The sequence below is a fragment of the Berghia stephanieae genome, chromosome 2, assembly GCF_034508935.2.
Source record: "Berghia stephanieae isolate SIO BIC M18660-M18661 chromosome 2, UCSD_Bste_1.3, whole genome shotgun sequence".
NCBI lineage: Eukaryota > Metazoa > Mollusca > Gastropoda > Nudibranchia > Aeolidiidae > Berghia > Berghia stephanieae.
This window is the reverse complement of record NC_088361.1, coordinates 69782278-69788486: the sequence shown is the minus strand read 5'-3', so window position 1 is coordinate 69788486 and position 6209 is coordinate 69782278.

The window sequence follows — 6209 nt, the reverse complement described above, 5'->3', positions numbered from 1 at the left end:
AAATGGCTGTCAGATTTTACATTCTTAAGATAGGGCACCGCGTAATATCACTCAGTAGGTGGTCAGAGTGACGTTATTTAGTCATGCCGTCACTTTACACTGCCAAATACGGATCATTTTAAGATTAGCAATCTCCAAACTTGAAAGCCCTTAACCCTTTATTACACCCTTGGCTGTTCCACGTGAATAGAGATCCTATCACGGTTCTAATACCACACCCATTATGGAATAATATCTCGTGTCCATAATGCCTTACATGATTATATAACATGGAAAAATAATTTGCTGGGGGCCATAAAGCTTAACTTTGAAGTACATGACTCACAGTCTAGCGCATTTGGTTCGATCCTGATTTTTTAAGAATCTGTCCCCAGACGTCCTTGTCAATTGATTAAATTAAGTTATAGTTATGTCAAGTTACTAATTCGAATAGCTGAACTGGTCCTAAGAACCCTTTTGTGGACTGGAAACCCAATTTATGAGTATGATTTTAAAGGTACTTACAGTGGGATAAACTCTACTTTAGTTGATTGGATGGCTCTGACAAATGGACAATATTTGATTTTTCTTCTATGTCAAAACATCTGGCGTTATCTCACAGGCGAAAATATTGATGAAAGGTGGGGTGCATTGAATAAACTTGTGAATTTTTTTTTTAATAACTACTATCCAAGAAGGTCATCGGGATCCCACAATTCCCATCATTCCAATAAAGGCGCATGCAAATACTATTTTCGTACCAATACTCATACAATATCTCTCATTGTAATTAGCTTGGTCATTATTCTTACCTGTGCTGATTGGGTTAATTAATATAAGGAAAGTCCTTAGCAAATAACCCAACGCCCGCATCATATTTTTATCATAACTTTCACCCACTCGGATACTGTATATGCTTACATCGCTTGACTTTGTGAAACGACTATACACCTTACCACTAAGCCATTAATGCCACCATAAACAATTTCCGTACGTTGCGCCTCTAAAGCATTCTGACATCGATTTGAACAAAACTTCGGCAAGTGTTGTTCAACTTGATGAAGTGTCTCGTTTTCACAGTTCAATTAAACTTGACCATCTATAACGAACATTATCCACGAAAACGTGCTCACCGCGTTGTGCAAAGGATCACCAGCCAATAGCTATAATACAGGACGAGACATTGACATGACGCCTGTTAGGCGATATTACAGCTTTCTTTCCCGACAACGCATGTTAATGCCCAGATACTCATTATACAGCTAAGTATGTTGAGAGGATGTGAGCTAAGATCCTTTTCCAAGGACTCAACAATGCGCCACTCAGAGCGTGACTCGTACCCTGAACCTCGACCACATAGTCACATTTATGCAATAAACATTGAATCACTGCAAATCTTCCAAAATGAAGTCAATTGAACTACACCAATTTTACTATGGTAAGAGTTTTGATAAGTGGTGCGTGTTTATTTCTTTTTCTCAGCTGTCCTTGCCGCAAAAAGATTGTATGAACCTCTGAATCAGTTTGTCTCAATTAAAAGTATTTTTACATAAATTTTAAAACAATAGAACATGATTTCGCTTATTACATCTAAATTAAATTCGATTACTTATAAGGATCGGAACTCATAGATGATTTACAGTATCAAAATTATGAAATTTCCGCTTATCCATTTTGAAGGAATTCGATCAAATGGAATGTTCAGTAATTGAAACTTAAACGATATACATACAGTATCTGAATATGAAAGAACGAGTTAGGTGAGAGAATGTGAGTAAAGAGCCTTTTCCAAGGACTCATCTATGCATCTATGTCCGAACTCAGGAGTTTCCGATCCGAAAGCGAGTGTCATACCACTAGACCACATAGCCGCATAGGAGCCATTAATAAAATTTCTGACTATAGTCATTTGGAAATTCATACGAAAGCAAACGTGATAAACGAATATATAAATAATCTCCGCAGCCTTTGATCCACTAATTAATTAATGGAGTAAGTAACCCTACAAACTTTACTGCATTTCAATGGAGAGAATAATAGTATTTCATGATGAAAATCTGAAAAGGTTTGTACGAAAGGGTATCTATCTCCCAAAGCAGAAAGACAAATACAAGATAAAATAATCGCCTAAAATCAACCTTCCTCGTGGTTATTATAGATATCCTTTCCAACGGCTATATAAAAATAGTACCTAACACGCTCGTTTATGAAATGCTAAGTGAGTTTCATAATTACACAATTAATATTTCATGGTGATATATCCAAATAGTAGGTCTAGATGAGTAAGAATTAACTTGTAGGTTTTTGAACAATCAAAATAAGGGATTTTTTTTGAAACACCCTCAGGCTCGCTCGGACAAACTAAGGCGGTTGTTTACAAAATAATACGATAAATAAATTTGAGAATACATTGCCCTTTGCTATGTTTTAGATCGCCATTTGTGTGATTGGTTCTTATAGATTGTCACAATGAGACAACAAAAGCGTAAAGTTAAACATACGAGTAGATTTGTGTGTTAGTACGATTCATCTGGTGGGCAGAAAAGGAGAATACTTTACTTGAAAGCACAGCATCAATAGTAATACCTGTATAGTTCAAATAGTTTAGCAAACACTACCATTGTTTATTGAATAATAATTGTTCAGACTGTTCTAATGACGTTAAGGGGTGTCGTTAAATTTTCTACCACTAACATTAAATGACACAAATTCCATCAGTCCCTCAAAATTAACAATCAAATTGTTGTGCAAGTTCCGGCTTTAACATATTTGGGTATTTTGATTGACAACAATTTGCAGTGGTATTTGCAAACCGATGCTGTTATTACTAAATTGAACAAAAGAATGTACTTTATTTGGAAACTTTCAGAATTTGACATAGACAAAATTTTATGCACCCATTTTTACAGATCTGTTTTGGAGACAATAATTATTATTTTTGATATGACAGCATGGTGTGGAAATTATGCCAGTATTTGTGACATGAAGAAAATTGATTGGTTAATTAACAAGACCAGGAGTAATACTCACCCAATTTCAAATGTGGAGGAATTGATCAAGAGATGTTGCCTTACTTAACTTGATAAAGTTATTAAAGATGGCGATCACCCCATTAACAGTTGTATTCAGTTTTCCACGATAAGCCTTCGTCCTTTATCAATCAAAACAAAGAAAACATATCAGCTTAATTCCTTTTTACCCCGAGTATTCGAATCTTTAATGGGCAACTGTGATCTAAGAACAATCTTACAGAATATAGACTTATAAATTCAAATTAGAGGCCAGAAATATAGTATATTTCACTTTATAAAGTTGATATATAGATGATATATAGCCTTCATATAAATTGTCAATTTAATTCGTAATTATATAATTATATATTTTTATGCCATATAAATTCATGCTTGAGGTCAAAAGGATTACGTATTTAATTTTATACTCTTTATTTATACATTTTCACGCATGTCACGTTTGTAATTAAATTTCCATTTTATTTGGATGAATAAAGTGTATTATAATAGTAATAATAATAATAGTATTAATAATAATAATAATAATAATAATAATAATAATAATAATGATAATAATAATGATGATAATAATAATATAAATAATAATAATAATAATAATAATAATAATAATAATAATAATAATAATTATAATAATAATAATAATAATAATAATAATAATAATAATGATAATAATGATAATAATAATAATAATAAATAATAATAATAATAATAATAATAATAATAATAATAATAATAATAATAATAATAATAATAATAATAATAATAATAATAATAATAATAAATAATAATAATAAAAATAATAATAATAATAATAATAATAATAATAATAATAATAATAATAATTATTATTATTATTATTATTATTATTATTATTATTATTATTATTATTATTATTATTAATAGTGAACTCATATAAAAAGGAACACAATTATGTAAATGATTTCCAAAGCAGTGTCAATTTGTATAAAACGGACATGGAATGCCACAATGTTATACTGTTGCAGACCATATAATATGTTCTTCTTATGATAGTGTATTGTGCATCTGAAAGGTTTCAACAAATGATAACTGAAAGTCGGTTGGTATAATTGTAAAGCTTTACATCATATAACAAATATACATTAGTTGACTCAGTTGATCTATGTTCCATTTACGTGAATATTGCTCCCTTCACTTCCGGCAGAGGGCTACTTTGCTTTTATATATTTATATCCTATAAGAAAACAGTACAAAATATGCTGAGTACTGATGAGATTTAAAAAATCGCGATAGCGCCTATCATACGTGTCATGTCTTGCCCTATATATTGAATGTTGCTGTTGAGCCTTTTGTAAACTATTTGAGCACATCTAGTGGGTTATGCTCTATACAAAATCTCAAGCTCAAGTATTCAATAGTGTCATAATATGTAAGTCCTCAAAACAGAGGGAGAAATATCAGGGAAAACACTTAGTATTTCAATTCCGGACCCTGACTTTTTAAAATATAATTTTTAAACTGTTTTTCCGGTGTGTCTTTTTTACGAAACCCGCCGAAACCCGCCGAAACCCGACGAAACCCGACGAATCCCGACAAAGTTATGGGAAGTAGGTAGCAGTGGGGAGTGAACCTGGAACTCAGGGAAGTGTACACCATTGGTTAGGAAATCATTGAGGGCGTGTGAACATAATATGTGCACCTGTTTAGTAATAAAAATATTTTAATGAGATAATTCTTTCAGGAGCCCATGTAGAAAATAAAATATAATTGTTCTCGCGCAGGTGCACAACAGAATAAAAGGATACCGATTTCCTAACCTCTTTTATGATATAAAAATCGGACATGATGGAATGGAGAGACAGTCATATTAATTTTGGATTTCATTTTTTTGAGCTGAAGAGAAGGGTAGTCTATCTGGGCATGATATCAGATATTTGAAGGAGGAGGATTACGAGTCATATCACAAAAAATCCTTGGAATATTGATAATTCCAACAATTGTAGTCTTCCTGAACCACATCACAACCCCATGAAATCGGATTTTCCCCCTGTTCTTAAATGTTAAACTGGCAATAAAAATGGCCACGATGGTCAATCGCAAATTTATTGCAGCCATAATAGTACTAGCCCCCCTCTGTTACTCCGTCGAGAAATCCCATTTGAAAAGGGACCGAATGTTCTATTTATTTGTTCTCTTAAAATGTTATCAAATCTCGGGAAGTTCTTTTTTGCCCATTCTAGAAATACGTCTCTATTTTCTATGACGGTCAAAAGTGGCCGATATTGCATGAGAGCTAGAGAATGCACAAAAAGCTCTTAATTTGTATTATCTATGTGAAATAGTTTATAGATTCCATTTCGGCTGATGTTGGAAAATAATGAGATGGAATCCATTATGAAGCAGATTGCGCATCGGATACCATAGAAATGGGTACATTACATTATCCACGGCTCAAACTGCATTATGTCACCGTGATTAACCGCTGTAATGAATCTAAGATTCGAAAATTGGCATATTTCGTGTCTTCAATTTTTAAAATCTGAGATAAAAGAAATCTTATATTTTTATGACTGGTTATTTTATCCTTAATCAGTACTATCTAAGTTGATAGAACATTACTTTAAAAAAACAAACAATTTGAATAAAGTTCGAAAGGTTTATTTTATATATGGGAACTTACCAATAGATTTTTATAATTTTTCTAAACATATTAAGATAAATTAAAATTAATCGCATTGCATATATATATCAAATGTACAAATAGATTTAATCGTACTAAAAGTTAAGAAATACTATGATAGAGAGACAAATAAAAAAGCAGCAGAAAAAAAAAACACACAAAAAAACATAACAAAAAAAAAATCTCTTACAATTTATGCAACAACATATCAAGATATAAAACAAGTACACAGATAATGAGAAGTATCTTATGTTTCAAGAAACAGCATACATGTGAATAAATGATGAATAATCAATCATAATGACATAAAACAACATTTTAGATAGAAAACAAATCATTTCATTGTAAATAACCCGCACTGACTAAAACAGTCATAAGAACATGACAAAAAGGTTTCAATCAATTATATTGTAAATAAACAGCATGAATACATGACAGATGTTCGTATACTGAACAATAATTAATGCTACTCTGATACCCAATCACGTTTTTACAATCAAATTACAACAATATAGATATTGCTTTTCTTTCTTGATTTA